At 38.6% G+C, this 16690-nt stretch overlaps 1 pseudogene; it reads left to right on the forward strand.

Annotated features, from left to right (window-relative positions):
• The window catches only part of LOC103251348, a 28952-nt pseudogene extending 12705 nt beyond the window's left edge, over window positions 1–16247 (forward strand).
• The last annotated feature ends 443 nt before the right edge of the window (window positions 16248–16690 follow it).

Here is a 16690-nt window from a genome sequence, read left to right on the forward strand (position 1 = left end):
TTGGAACAAGAAGAAATTGAGACCCTAAATAGACCAATAACAATCAAGGAAATCAATTACATAATAAGAAAACTTCCTACAAAAAAAAAAGCCCTGGTCCAGATGACTTTCCAGCAAAATTCTATAAGACATTTAAGGATGAGCTGATACCAATCCTACTGAAGGTATTCCAGGCGATTGAAAAAGATGGAACTCTCCCCAAATCATTTTACGAAGCCAACATCACATTGATACCCAAGCCAGGTGAAGATCCAACAAAGAAAGAGAACTACAGGCCAATATCCTTGATGAACAAGGTGCTAAAATTCTCAACAAGATCCTAGCAAACCAGATTCAGCAATACATCTCAAAAATCATCCATCATGACCAAGTAGGCTTCATTCCTGGGATGCAAGGCTGGTTCAACATTCGTAAAACCATAAATGTAATTAAATACATCAACAGATGTCAAAACAAAAACCACATGATCATATCATTAGATGCAGAAAAAGCTTTTGATAAAATCCAGCACCCCTTCTTGATAAAAACCCTTGAACATCTAGGCATACGGGGAACATACCTCAAAATAGTAAAAGCCATCTACGAGAAACCCACAGCCAGCATACTCCTAAATGAACAAAAATTGGAACCAATTCCCCTGAAAACTGGAACTAGACAAGGATGCCCACTCTCACCCCTCCTGTTCAACATAGTATTGGAAGTCCTGGCTAGAGCAATCAGAGAAGAGGAGGCAATCAGGGGTATCCAAATAGGAAAAGAGGAAGTCAAGTTATCTCTCTTTGCAGATGATATGATTGTGTACCTTGAAAAACCCAAGAGAATCTGTCAAACGCCTCCTTACACTGATAAAGGCCTTGGCAAAGTCTGAGGATACAAAATAAATGTACAAAAGACAATCGCATTTCTCTACACCAATAATAAACAAACAGAAACCCAAATAAAAAACACAATTCCATTCACAATAGCCACAAAAAAAATGAAATACCTTGGCATCTTCCTAACCAGAGACGTGAAAGACCTTTACAATGAAAACTACAAAACACTGCTCAAAGAAATCAAAGATGACACAAACAAGTGGAAAAATATCCCATGCTCATGGATAGGAAGAATCAACATTGTGAAGATGTCCATCTTACCTAAGGCAATCTACTAATTCAATGCAATACCCATCTAATTACCAGCAACATTCTTCTCAGACCTGGAAAAAACAACACAGGAATTCATATGGAAACACAAACGTACAAGAATAGCCAGAACAATCCTCAGCAAAAAAAACAAAGCAGGTGGTATTACATTACCAGACTTCAAACTTTACTATAAAGCTACAATCATCAAAACAGCTTGGTATTGGTACAGGAATCAGGCATATAGATCAATGGAATAGAATTGAGATTCCAGAAGCAAAACCTCAATTTCTCAACCAACTCATCTTCGACAAAACCCCCACCACCTACCACTGGGGAAAGGAGAACCTATTCAGTAAATGGTGCTGGGAAAACTGGCTGACCACATGCAGAAGATTGAAACAGGACCCCTATCTATCCCCATGCACAAAGGTTAACTCCAAATGGATCAGAGACCTAAATGTAAAACCTCAAACCATAAGAATCTTAGAAAAGGAAGGAAATACCCTCATGGAAATCGGAACTGGCATCCAATTCCTGAACAAAACCCGAAACCCACAGTTCAGAAGAGGTAAGATAGACAAGCGAGACCTCATTAAACTGACAAGCTTCTGCAAAGCCAAAGAAACCATCAAGAGAGCAGGGAGACAGCCTACAGACTGGGAAAAAGTATTTACCAACTCCAGGTCTGACAAAGGCTTAACATCCTAGATCTACAAGGAACTCAAATGTGCTGAAAAGAAAAAAACAAACAGCCCCATTATAAAATGGGCAAAAGATATGAATAGAGACTTCACAAAAGAAGACATCTGAGCAGCCAACAAACACATGAAGAAATGCTCAACCTCACTAATCATCAGGGAGATGCAAATCAAAACCACACTGAGATACCACCTAACTCCAGTCAGAATGGCAATTATCAACAACTCAAAAAATAACAGTTGCTGGAGAGGGTGTGGCGAAAAGGGAACACTTCTACACTGTTGGTGGGAGTGTAAACTAGTGCCACCTGTGGAAAGCAGTGTGGCGATTCCTAAAAGCTCTAAAAATCAACCTTCCATATGACCCCGCAATCCCCCTACTGGGAATATACCCTGAAGACCTCAAATCACTCTATAAAAAAGATACCTGCACTCGTATGTTTATCCAGCGTTGTTCACAATAGCAAGAACCTGGAAACAACCATACTGCCCATCAAAAGAGGACTGGATTAAAAAAATGAGGTACATATATACGATGGAATACTACGCAGCCATAAAAAAGAACAAAATCATGAATTTCGCAGCAACCTGTATGGAACTAGAGTCTATAATACTGAGTGACCTCTCACAGAAACAAAGATCCGAGTATCACATGTTCTCATTCATATAATGCACCTTGAACATCCAATGTAATACTATAAGAAAATGACTGACGGTACTGGGAAACTATGGGGGGAGGGGGATGGAATTAACAGTCGCAAATATCTGTCTGGGGATGGGGCAACACCTCTTATCAACAGGGTGCCTGAATGAAACGTAATTGTACACCTAACCCTTAACTGTACCCCACAAAATCATAATAAAAATATTGATTAAATAAATAAATAAATTAATTAATTTTAAAAGCTTAAAAAAATAAAGTTTTGCTCTTAACTATTATATGCCACAGAGAGGCTGTACCTTTGGACTGTTTCACTGAATGGGCTCATTTTTGCCACTTTGAAAAAGAAAGGACTTGTTTGGCTGTAGAAAGTTGTATTTTGAACATTGCCTGTTTGCTAAAATGTTTGTGCAGTACCCAAAATGTTCAATTATCTACCCCCTCCCTGTTTTCTTCATGTAATAGAAGTTACTTTTGTTAAAGATTATAATTAATGAGTGACTGAGACTATACTAGGAGAAACAGCGACAGAAAAACACAACTATGTATGTGCCTTTGTTTCTCAAGGAAAAAGAGTCCTTATGCAGTAGTATTCAGGTGTGTGTGTGTGTGTGTGTGTGTGTGTGTGTGTGTGTGTGTCTTTCTGAATGCCTTTACACTCTTGGGGCTTATTAAAGACCCCGAAGAACTGAAGAACTTTTGCATATGTGGATTAACTATCAATACTTACCACATTAGAAATGAAAACTGAGACCATTTAAAAATACTTATTTATTGATTCCATTAAAGTTAGCAATGATGGGCCGGGCTCGGTGACTCAACCTGTAATCCCAGTGCTTTGGGAGGCCGAGGTGAGTGGATTGCCTGAGCCTGCGGGTTCGAGACCCGCCTGGGCAACTTGGCAAGACCTCATCTCTACAATAAATCAAAAATTAGCCGGGCAGGGTAGCGCGCAACTGTAGTTCCAGCTACTTGGAAGGCCAAGGCAGAAGGATCGCTGGAGACCAGCAGGTCGAGGCTGTGGTGGCCGGGAGTGGCCACTGCACTCCAGTCTGGGCGACAGAGTGAGACTCCAACTCAAAAAAAGAAAAAAAAAAGATAGCAATGATGAACACATTGTATCTTAATAGCATCTTAATATTGCAGTAAAATTAGCGCTGACCTTTTGGGTGACCGAACATCTGTGATCAAGTGTTAGTTTGTTTCAGAATATGAAAGCGCTAATGAAGGACAAAACTTGGAAAATGAATTTTATTTGCCTTGGTTTATAATACCTGAGTTTGAAAAGTTATGAAATGTGTTAAAATCTTAGCAAAGTGTACTTAATTTTGATGGGCTTATTTCTTTGGCTTACTGCTTATTGCCTTTTCCTACAATAAAAAGGATTATGTTTACTTTCTAGATAGCAGAAATTCTTTGTCTAACCAGAATAATTTCCTTTTCTTTATGTTGATTTTATTATATCCTTGACTATGTAAGAAATAAAAGAACAAAGGTTTGTCATTTGTCACTTATCAAAGAACTAAGATTCTGTACAATTGTGTTACCTTCTTTTTTTTACTTTAAAACATTTTATTGACACTGATTAAATACAGTCAGATGTTGTTTCTCAGGCACCCATAATCCTATCTTAACCAAGTGTCCAAGTCTCCTCCGACAAGTTCTTTGATTTTTGCCTTTCCTAAATCAGATCCTAAATATAGAAAAAGTTAAGTAAATCTTTCAGAATATCTCTTTTTTTAAATTATAGAGATGTGGGGTACAATTCAGGGTTAGGTATATAAACATTGATCATGCAGGTACCCTTGTTGATGAGGTATGACCCTTCCTCCCCTAGCAGTTTCCCTCAACTGCCAATCCCACCCCCTCTCCCCTGACAGTTTTCCACTACTGTCAATTGCTTTCTTATAGCATTATAATTGTTCAAGTTCAGCTTAAGAGTGAAAACATATGGAACTCAGTTCTTTGCTTCTGTAATAAATCACTGAGTATGATCGACTCCAAATCCATCCAAGTTGTTGCAAAGTCCATATATTTGTCCTTCTTTATGGCTGCATAATATTCCATTGTGTATATGTACTGCATTTTTAAAATCCAGTCCAGCTTCGATGCGTAGCATGGTTGGTTCCATATTTTTGCTATTGTGAATAGAGCTGCAACAAACATACGTGTGCAAGTATCTTTTTTGTAGAATAATTTGAGTTCCTCCGGGTATATTCCCAATAGGGAAATTGCTGGATCATATGGAAGGTCAATTTCTAGTTCTTTCAGAAATTGCCACACTGTCTTCCAAAGAGGTTGTACTAGTCTTCATTCCCACCAGCAGTGTGGAAGCATTGCTTTTTCTCCACATCCTTGCCAGCATCTGTTGTTGTTTGTTTTACTAATGATGGCCATTCTTACAGAAGTTAGGTGGCAGAATAGCTTTTACATTTAAAATTATCTTTGTGATGTCTTATAGGCTCCTGGAAAAATCAGAAAGGTTTGTTCTTCACCTTACAAAAAAGAGTGATGCTAGAAATAATTAGGTGTCTTTATTGATTACTACTCATGATTTGCTTAGGAAATGTAGTCAAATAAGAGATACTCAGGGCCATTGCCAGATTGTTGGCACAATTGCCTTGCTAAGCTATGGTGTGGCCATGTGCTTTTTGAGCTATGGCCAGGCCATATTTCCTGACTTGGACCCCTTTCCCTACCTTGGAGAGGTGGATCTCCTCTTTCTCTCTCTTTCCAATTTACTTTCTAAATAAACTACATTTTCTAAACTAAAAGAGAGAGAGAGAGAGAGACTCAGCCTTCCCTATGTTGAATTTGTATAGATAAATGTCATTAATATGAATATTTTAGAACTGCATGCTCTATGGGAAATTTCTAGAGAGCCAATGCCCTCATCGACCATATGCTTCTATTTATCAGAGCCCTGATGGTTCTTTTGCCTGATAGTAGGCAGCAGCATTATAATGTTATCAGTCATAATTTCAATTATTTAAAATGTTAACTAGGACACAACCTTAATTCTCTCATTTGAATGTAGCATATTCTAGGCCAGTGGGTTTTAATTGGGGGTATACATCAGATTTACCTGTGGAGTTTTATAAAAATACAGATATCAAGAAATGATTCCAGACTTACTGAATCTCTCTAACTTGACATTCTCGGTATATTCTTAGTGTAGGCATGGACTATTCTTGGTATACTACATCTATCATATTTCAGGGTTATCGTATACCTCAAGATTTTTTCTTTTTCTTTTTCTTTTTGAGTAGGAATCTCACTCTGTCGCCCAGGCTGGAGTGCAGTGGCACCTCACAGCCACCACAAACTCGACCTGTTGGGCTCAGGTGATTCCTCCACCTCAGCCTGCCTTCCATGTAGCTGGAACCACAGGTGTGCCCCCACCATGCCCTGCTAATTTTTTTGATTTATTGTAGAGAAGAGGTCTCGTCAATTTGCCCAGGCTGGTCTTGAAACCCTGGACTCGGGCAATCCTCTCACCTCCACCTCCCAAAGTGCTGGGATTACAGGTGTGAGTCACAGTACCTGGCTAAGATTTTTTCTGATTTAAAATTATGTTTGGCCAGGTGCGGTGAGACCTTGTCTCTATGATAAATCAAAAAATTAGACAGGTGTGGTAGCATGTGCCTGTAGTTCCAGTTACTTGGAAGACTGAGGCAGAAGGATCGCCTGAGCCCAGCAGGTCAAGGCTGCAGTGGCTGTGAGTGTGCCACTGCACTCTAGCCTGGGCAACAGTGAGACTCTGACTCAAAAAATAATAATAATTGAATTATGTTTAATTATTCTTGTGTTTTTCCATCTTTCTACATCAAATGTAACATTTGCCAACTTTGTTGAAAATAGGCATAATCAATTGTTCTCAAAGGCGTTTTGTATACAGTTTTTAGAATGACTTTATTGTCTTTGCTTTTCATGTCCCAGAAACAATCTAGCTTCTTTATCAGCTGCATTATTCTTATTATGAACTCTCATTAAACCTTTCACATGTGAAAATTTTCAGTAAAAACTAATTTTCAGTGAACGTTTCATCGCATTACAGGTAGTTTTTGGTTTACTCTATTTCTCTGATATAAGCTATAGATCATGTTTGTGTCTTCACTAAGAAAGGACCATCTCAGAACATTGTAAATGACTATAATAGATAATTCAAATTATTGACTCTATAAAAAAAGGAATCTTAAGTGTGGATTTCTGATGGCATCACTCAGACATTGTTTATATCATACCAGTGAGCTAAGTCAGTGTTTCCAGAAATCTTTTTAGTCAGAAAGTAAATGGCTTCATGATACTACTGACACTTATTCCATCAGAGTAAGAACTAATTACATAGGCCTGAATGAACTGATGAGAGAAATATTGTTGAGATTAATTGTTTAGAATAAAGTTGAATTTGTTCAGAATAAAGTTATTTTAATGATTCTTTTTTTTTCTGGATTGTGTAAAAAGACTTTTTTCTTTCTACTTAAGCTTCCTATAACCTATCACATCATAAGACGGTTTTACTGAGATATAATTTACAAACCATATAATTTACTTAGTTAAAGTACACAATTCAATGGTTTTTAGTATATTCACACCATCAACACAATTAGAATATTTTCTTTCTTTTTTTTTGAGTTGGAGTCTCACTCTGTCGCTCAGACTGGAGTGCAGTGGCCGCTCCCGGCCACCGCAGCCTCCACCTGCTGGGCTCCGGCAATCCTTTCGCCTCAGCCTTCCGAGTAGCCGGAACTACAGGCATGTGCTGCCACGCCCAGCTGATTTTTTGATTTATTGTAGAGATGAGGTCTCGCTGCCCAGGCGGGTCTCGAACCCGCGGGTTCAGGCAATCCACTCACCTCAGCCTCCCAAAGGGGCGGGATTACAGGCTGAGCCACTGAGTCCAGCTTACAATTAGAATATTTTCATTGCCCTAAAAATAAATTCTGTAGTCACTAACAGTCATTCCTCCATCAGCCCCAGCCCCTGGCAACCACTTAACTACTTTGAGTTTCTAAGGATTTGCCTATTTTGGACATTTCATGTAAATGGAATCATGTAGTCTTTTGTGACTGACTTCTTTCACTTAGCATCATGTTTTCCAGGTTCATGTTGTAAATGTATCAGTACTTCATTCCTTTTCATTGCTGAATAATATTTCATTGTTGGAATTTGCCACATTTTACTTACTTTTTATCAGACAATGGACACTTTTGTAACTCATAACATTTAAAGTTATATTTGATTGTCTCTAACACATTTCCTCCCACCACCACTATCCACTGAATTCCAAAACTCAGTTTCCTTATTTTTCATGACAATATAGTTATTTGTATAGTTTAATTAAGAATCCTCCCTCTTTTTTATTAGAATATTATTGGAAGAAACAGTTATACAAGCAAGATCTTTTCTGAAGTGTCATATTTGAGAATTCTGCTCATTGAATCAGGTATGACCAGATACTTTTATGGAATAAAATTTGCTTTACTCCTGGAGCTAATGCCCACCAAATCCTTCCAGGAAAATTTGCATGATACCTAGAGGATCCAGCCTTACACAAAATCAGGAATATCACTTCTTGGCAGGCCAGGAACCCTAGTACATTTTGGAGACTTTGAGAAGAAATTATTGATAGTACAAATGAAATTCTGTGCAATGTTTCTTGGGTTTGATTTCCTAGCCTCAGATAGCAAATAATAGAGACTTTTGAATCTGGGTTTATTTATGTAAACTTTCAGCAAAACTGATTTAGAAAAACCTATGTGGTAAATTAACACTTCCTGTATCTGTGTAAATAATCAGGTCAAACCTAATGAGACCGGTTTTATGTTTGGATCGTAAATAATCATTCCCAGAGATTACTTTTATCTCTAAGAGATAGGGAGAGAGTATAAGGAAAAATATAAGACTTTGGAATGGGTTACTGAGGTACAAAAGATGATTTCCTAAAATATAGCATGTTATTGTTTGATTTGTTTGACTCCTCCAAATCTTATGTTGAAATTTAATACCCGGGCTCGGTGGCTCAACCTGTAATCCTGAGCCTTTGGGAGGCTGAGGTGAGTGGATTGCCTGAGCCCGCGGGTTCAAGACCCGCCTGGGCAACTTGGTGAGACCTCATCTCTACAATAAATCAAAAATTAGCTGGGCATGGTAGTGCATGCCTGCAGTTCCAGCTACTTGGAAGGCTGAGACAGAAGGATTGCTGGAGACCAGCAGGTCAAGGCTGCGGTGGCTGGGAGCGGCCACTACCCTCCAGTCTGGGTGACAGAGTGAGACTCCAACTCAAAAAAAAAAAGAAAAGAAATTTGATTTCCAGTGTTGGAGGCGAGTTCTAATAGGAGATATCTGGGTCATGAGAGTGGAACCTTCATAAATGGCTTGGTGCTATCCTTGCAGTAAAGAATGTGTTCTTACAGTGTTAGTTCCTATAAGAGCTAGTTGTTAAAAAGAGTGTGGTACCTCTCCTCTCTCTTTTTGCTTCCATTCTCACCATGTGATCTCTGTGCATGTGCCTCCCCTTCACCTTCTGCCATGAGTGGAAGCAGCCTGAGGCTTTTTACCAGGTGCCCAATCTTCCAGCCAACAGAATAGTGAGCCAAATAAATCCGTTTTTAAAAAATAATTTACGAAGCATCAGGTATTCTTTTGTGGCAACACTAAACAAACTAAGACATGGCACTGGGCATGCTAAATGCTTTTGAAAATGAAAGGCCTCAGAAATAAGCCTCACAATCAACGTTCCTCTAACTTTGTTTCTCCCCCACTCAGCCCAGGGAGGGATTCTCTCTAGAATTTCCTTATCTGACCAAGGAAACTTACCAAAAGAACACAGATACCTTCTATCCCCTTATTATCTATTGCAGAAAAGAAGACTAAAGATTGTAACCACAACTGGATGAACTTTTCCACAAGATAATGCCTACTTCTTGAACTCGTTAAAATTCCAAAGAGATTCCTTATAAGTTCATTTCTGTCTCCTCAGTCCATGTGTTTTTCCTAATAATCACTTACTGTCCTTCAAAAGAATTGTCTACATTTCCCACCTCCTCCATCCCCTACAGAAGAAAGGTATATAAGCTTCTGAACCCCTTTGGTGGGTGGAGTAATCACTGTGATACCTCCCTCCCCTGTATATATTAATAAATATATATGCCTTTTTTTCCTATTAGTTTGCCTTTTGTCACTTGATATTCAGTGAAGTTTCAGAAAGCAAAGAGGATGCTTTTCCTCTTGGCCCCTATAGGGCAAAATAAATGACTGTTCTTTTAAATGGAATGCTGGATCTTCTGTGGATTATCTCATCCTACAGAAGTGTGTGTCTTTGCCTTTGACTGGCTATTCTATGACTGAAAAGACATAAGTTAACTGGTAGAAAACTGGTGGCAGTATAAATACTTCTTGTCCATAGAAATGCAAATTAGCTGTGTCCAGTGAAATGCAATTCATTATTGTCCAATGCTTAGAACATTCTTTGCAAACTCATTTCAACATTACTGTATATAAATTTATGATTCTTTGCCTTCTTCTATGAACTGGTTGTAACATCTTTTCCCTGTTAATTGATGAGTTACATAAAAATATGTGACATCATTTTATACTTGTATTAGAGTCATGATTTTACCTTTTGTGAACATTACCATTTAACTTATCTTAACAAATCAAAATTATCCTTATACCATCTCTATAAGAGAGCAGCCTGAACTGCAGGTGGGACTGGCTATGCTGAAAGGTAAAAAAGAGGTATGGAACATGAGATGAGTTAGAGTGGTTCTCAATGCTGGTGGCTCTCAGTTCTCTTTTGAGTATTTCTAAGAAAGAGCTGGGGGCAAGGGATACATTAAAGGGGTGAAAGAATCCTTTAGTAAAATAATTTATAGTAGGATAAGAGAACTAGAGGGTAAATTATGGAAAGAGTAAACTAATATTTACTCCCTTCCTCCTCCTCCTAGATCTGGGTTCTAGACACAATTCTGGCACCCACTAGCTGTATGACCTTGGATAACTTTCCTAATTTCTCTAGTTTTCTTAAATAATAATACTATCTCCTAGGGTTGTTATGAGAGTTAAAGTTAAACCAAACTGTCATGTAAGATGATCAGACCAGTAGCTTGTAGAGGTGAAAAGGTAATACCTTTTCTCACCCATCATCAATGGTCGTGAAACTTCTATAACAAATGATAGGTTAGCAAGCGAAAAGCACAACAAATTTATCTAACTAAGTTTTGCATGACATAGGAACTTCGGAAATGAAGACCCAAAGACCCATAGAAAATTACCCAGTATAACTGTAATTTTATACTAAGTTTCATAAAAGAAGAGGATGTTTGTGGAGAAACATGACTGGACAAAAAGGAAATAATCAAATGGTAATAAACTAGAGAGAGGACCCAGAAAGGCCTGTCTGTTGAGATCTTTCTTGACCTTTTTGTGCTGCATTCCTTTCCCCTGGGTATAAGGCAGGAACCCTCTGGAATGAGGGTCTTATGAACTTACTTTCAGGGAAGGTAGGTCAGTGAACTTTCTAGGTTTTATGGCTTGCTTTGGGGGAGAGGAGTTCTAGTTTTTATAACCTACCTCAGGAGAGAGAAATTTTTGTATCTATGACATGCTTTGGGAGAGAACTGGAAACAGGAGAAAAGAGTGCAGTAGAAGGTCAGAGAGACCTTGCTTCTGAGGCCCTCCCAATCTCCTTCAGCTCAAAGCACTCAGCATACCAAGGTGTCATACTTTTAGGTATTATTTTCTGAGTCTCAACAGTATGTACTAGATAAATGTCAACTATTGATTGTGGTATTCTTCTTCCTCCTCTTCTTCTCTGAATCCCAGTTTTCCCAACTTTAGGAGAAGGCAACTGGTTAGATCGATGTTACTGAAACTTGAATGTGCTTGAGCTTGGGAAGCTTGTTTAACATGCATTCTTAACCCCCTATACCACGTATTCTCATTTAGGAGGTTTCTATGAGGTACAGATGCCTTAAGAGGCACTCCAGATGATTCTGGTACAACTGATTTGCACAGTGCGCATTAAGGGGAACTCTAAAATTGTTTTCAAGTATGAGTACCTCTGTATTTTCCTTCCACCTTAAATTCTAAGCAAAAAATAGCAGATAAAATGCCAATTTCCTTAAGTGGTAATAGAATCTTCATTATTGAGATTCTGAGAAAAAGAGTAGAAAACCTTAGGAAAAGGAAATGGGTGAGCCACTTCATAAAGTCGTATTAAAGAGAAGAATTAAACATGGAGTTGTAAATACACACAATTTGAAATAATGGGCTTGAATTGAATAATATTTATTGACCATATCATTTGAAATAGGAAGGAAAACCTGAAAGCAGAGATGAGTCTGTCTCCAAGGTGTTTAACACCTATAAGCTGGCTCTTCAAAGTGTGGTGCAGTGACTAGTAAAATCAGCATTACCTGGGAACCTGTTAGAAATGCAAAAATGGAGGCTCCATCCCAGATTCACTGATTCAGAATCTGCATTTTAACAAGTTGTTTAGGTAATTCACATGCACTTTGAAGGTTGAGAAGCACTGATATAGAACATAGGCCAACATACATGAATTAGACAACAATTAAGTGTTAAGTATTGATCATGAGATGTTTATTAATTAGGGAGTACCAGTTGATGAATGCTGGACCACATTAAAATCATGTGGGAAACTTCAACATGTAGACCCAGCTCCAGAGATTATGAATTTCAATAGGAATCCAGAAGAAAATAGTATTTTAAAGGAGCTCCCATGGTAACTATGGTTCATAGCCAGGTTTGGGAGTGGGATATGAAAAGTGGGAGTCCTGAGAAAATGAAGAAATGAAGCAGAGAACTTACCCTTGAAATATGGGTTCAATTTTTGGAGAATGAAGAGTGTGTGTGTGTGTGTGTGTGTGTGTGTGTGTGTGTGTGTGTGTGTATGTGTACAACACTGTAAGACAATGTTATTGTAGCTTTCTTCCAGAGAGTGAGAAATAAAAGTGCAAAATGAAGAAAATATTGTTCCCTGGGGAATTTTGGCAGAATTTTAAAACAATAACATTTCTCTGTTAGAAACAAGGATGAAACGATGCTGCTCGTAATATCTTGGGGGCCAATGTCACGTCTGATTTATGTTTAGAAACAATTTGAATGGATAGAACATTTTTCTTCTCAATTCCCACTTGGGGCTAATATATACAGTCTTTTTCTCACATAAAAACAGTTTTCAACTCTTAGCTCTACACTGAGCAAAAATAATCTAAGTTTGGATTCATTTCAAGAAAATGGAAAACATTTCTGTGCTTTGGCACTATAGTTTAACTTCACTAGGTTCATTAAAAATCAAATGAAATAATGGATGTGATTATAATTTGAAATGTAGGAAATACTATAGAAATGTCAGGTCGTAGTAGGGATCCTTCTGGACTTTCCATGGTTCCTATTCCTTCTGCCTCTTCTGTCCCTTCCTCCTTTAATCTAACTCTGCACACCACCTTGCTATTCACTATGGGTCTCCTGATCAGATCAGATGCCCTTCCTCCCCCCTAAAAACTTTACTGATACTTTTTTTTTTGGTTAACTCTCCACCTTGACTACATGTCCAATGTTTCACCTTATAGTCTTGGGTTCTAAATTATGCATTTATACGTAGGTTTTCTCTGTTATACTTGAAGCTCTTTGAGGCAAGTGATAATTTCTTGTTCATATTTGAATATTTAGTACTGGAGGTTTACTTCCCATATGTTAGTGTAAAGGAAGAAAAAATAATTTTCTCTTCTCTTTTTTCTGAGTTTTTAGTTAGGATGAACCTCGAGCAAAAGGCAGATTATTAGGAAAAAAATCAAACAGAATTTAAGAGCATGAATACCTCATGTGTACGGGGGATATACCCAGGGAAAATGAGTAATTCTTCAAGAAATTGCTTTGCATTCAAGCTTAAATATCATCTTCAGCTGAAACAAAGAGAGGATGGTGGGAGGCCATTCTAGAGTAAATGGTTAGAAAACAGCGTGGTAAACAAGGGTAAGATTTGTTGTGCAGAAGTTTAATATAAAGACATAAAAGGAATTCTAAGGGATAACTTAGGGCTGAGAAAAAGAGGGTAATAAAGGGCGAAAAAACTTGGAAGAAAGCCTGTTCCCCAAAGGGGGGTATAGATCTCATTGGAGAGAGTGTGGCCACAGTCCATAGTGGAGAAGTTTGCTGAGTTGCCCTGACCAGAACTGAACTGGTCCACAGTCACAGTCACTGAGGCTGATGGGCAGGAGCACAGAGGGAGTCAGGATATCTGGAGTCCACTCACTGGCAAGGTGGTACACAGCCTGTAACGCATAGTGTCTGTGTTGGAGGACTGTAGAAAGCAATTGCTGAAGCACAAGGGAGCCAAGACTCTTGGGTGGATGTGCAGAGAGATCTGGAGTACCACTGCCAGTATGAGGCCTGAAGTTCACCCGAGCCCACATTAGGAAGGCCATGTCATGTCATGGAGGTTACTGGGTCTGAGCCAGGCTGTGGGATCTTTGAATGATGGTGCACTCTCAGCACATAGCTAGGACAGAGCACCACTAGATGTCCCTACACACATGCACCATGCAGTAGAAGCAAGACAAAGCAAAGCTCAGTGCATAGGAACCAGGAAAAGAAGGTCCCTTCCTCTTGTAATGTCCAAGGACATGTTTACCATAAAGGACAAATGATTAAAGAGTTCAGGTTACTATTGCAGAGCAGGTACTAAAGGGTACATTTGGAGCTGAGCAATAAATTGGAACTGGCATGCACTGTGAGTTTCCACCAACTCTTTTGAGCTGCTACTATCCATGAAAAAAGTATGGCCCAAAGAGTCACTGCTTCTTCAGACTGAGTCCTACAGTGTGGAGCAGACATGAACCTTATGTAGTGTCAGGCCTAGCCCAGCTGAGATCATTGAAATGACAGCCAACTTGTAGCAAGTTATTAAGATTTTTGAAGCTATTTGTCATAAAGAAAAAAACTGACGAATACATCCTGTTTTCCTCCATATCCCTCGTGCCAGTGCCACTCAATATGTATTTTTGGTTAAATTGCTATTCAGATTTTGGACCATTTTCTGATTTGTCTGAAGGTTTAGCCCACATGTTGTCTAATTGACTAGAAACTGAGTCACCATTGCAGGTATACAGCAGAACAGAAATAAAATCATGAAGAAACGTACTGGATTTCAAATCGACTCTTTAAAGAAAAAAAAAAAAAAACACCTCTTCTGATGGAAAATTCAAACCCAGGAAATGTTTTTTTAGCTTTTTGAATCCATGTAGCTCATTCAGTGTGGAGCCTTTCTATGATGCAGTGAGGCCATTAGGTCCGGCTTCATCATCTAAATTGGTACCTTTCTGATGTGGCTTTGGGGGGAACAAGGTGAAAACTAATCAAAAGAAGATTGCCTTGTATGTGAACCAACTATTTATTGCTCAAAGGGTGAATTTATGAAGAGAGAAAACAGATAATCAAAACATGGCCTCTCCTTGTAGGACTGAAACTATCATAAGTTAATTTTATGTTCCAATCTTTTTCTCCTGTTTGGGGTCACAGCACAACATCACAGCCTCATATATAACTAACGGTGAAGAACTCTGTCCTTTCCTGCATTAATTATTATGCTGATATTACTTGCATTACACCACAGAGAACCATCAACAGGCATGATGAGCGCGTTCTTCAGTCAACTGAAATTATTTTCTTTAAAAATATATTCCCTTTCAAAGATGACTGACAAAAATTGTGGCATGATATCTCAAATTATTATTGATTTGGCCACACCTGCTGGTCATTGCCACCAATGTACTCAAGAGCTTTTTACTGCTTTTCATGGTGCATATATTAGAGCTGCCCTCTGTAGAGTTTGTTATCAACTCTACGTCTGCCCTGAAACCCCACACTCCAAATAAGCTATTCTTTGTCTGTTGTCACTATGGGCTTCATGCTGCTGCTGTTGCTGCTGCTACATCTGCTTCGAAGTCATCAACACTCTGTCACATAGGGGTTTTGATTTCATTTTTCATCGTGGATTTTCCTGAATAAACACACAATAAACTCTCCCTATGTTAGTGGCATAGTCATTTTTTCCCCCCAAGTATGTTCATTAAAAGACTTTCAAAATAAAATTGTACATTATGTTAGTATTTGATTAGGGTCACAACCTCTCCATATTTTATATATTTAAAGTTTCTCCTTTCTTTAATAGTCATCTAAAGAATCTAGAATTGGCGCCATTTCGTGGATGCCGGTTAGGAGAGAGCATCAGTCGCACTTTTTACCCTAGATCTAGAAAGGCATCATGATTCCTGTCCATTGGCTTGCAAAGTTTATGTAGGAAACAATGGCAACAAGACTGAATTGGAATGGGCTTTTGGCTGTCATAGACCTCTCCGAAGTGTTTGGTTGCTAGAAACCCTCCAAGCTTGGCTTTTGTTGAACTTGGAGATCTCTGAAATGCAGCTTATGCTGTCCGAGAGCTAGATGGAAGAACATTATGTGGCTGCTGTGTAAGAGCGGAGCTGTCAGATGGTGAGAAAAGTAGAAATCGTGGCCCACCTCCCTCTAGGGGTCGTTGTCCTCAGGATGAGTCATAGAAGGAGTCCACCTCGTTGCAGATCTCCAAGAAGGAGAAGCTTCTCTCGCAGCTGAAACTGGTCCCTTTCTAGAGATGGGAGAAAAGATAGATCACTGACTCAGGAGAGAAATCATAAGCCCTGCCGATCCTTCTCTAGGTCTCATAGCATATCTAGGTCAAACGAAAGGAAATAGAAGACCAGTTTGCAAGAGAAGTGGTGTACAGGAAAGAACTTCATTTGACAGGAGTATACAAAATATTCAAGTTTTGTTTGAGACTTCATAAGTATGGTACATTTTTAAGATGTTTTAGCTGTTCAGATTTGTTTGTCTCTTGGAACAGTGACACACAAACTCTATTGTTTGAAATGGGTCATATGAGGCATGTGATACCAAGAATTGTTACTTTACAATGTTCCCTTAAGCAAAAATGGATTTGTATTGAACTTTGGTTATGCATAGACTGATAATTAACCTCTAAATTCTGCCCAGCTGAAGTGTGATGTTTTTTAATTTAGAAACAAAACTTGCAACAACTGAACTAAAATTTACTTTATTTCCATAGCTGGGATGTAGTATGCAGCTGAACAAGCAGTCTTTAAAAGTTGCTGTGAAACACAAGCCAACAGGTTAATATA

Source organism: Carlito syrichta, unplaced genomic scaffold (genome assembly GCF_000164805.1).
Source record: "Carlito syrichta isolate Samal-C Ts95f unplaced genomic scaffold, Tarsius_syrichta-2.0.1 Scaffold140752, whole genome shotgun sequence".
Lineage (NCBI taxonomy): Eukaryota > Metazoa > Chordata > Mammalia > Primates > Tarsiidae > Carlito > Carlito syrichta.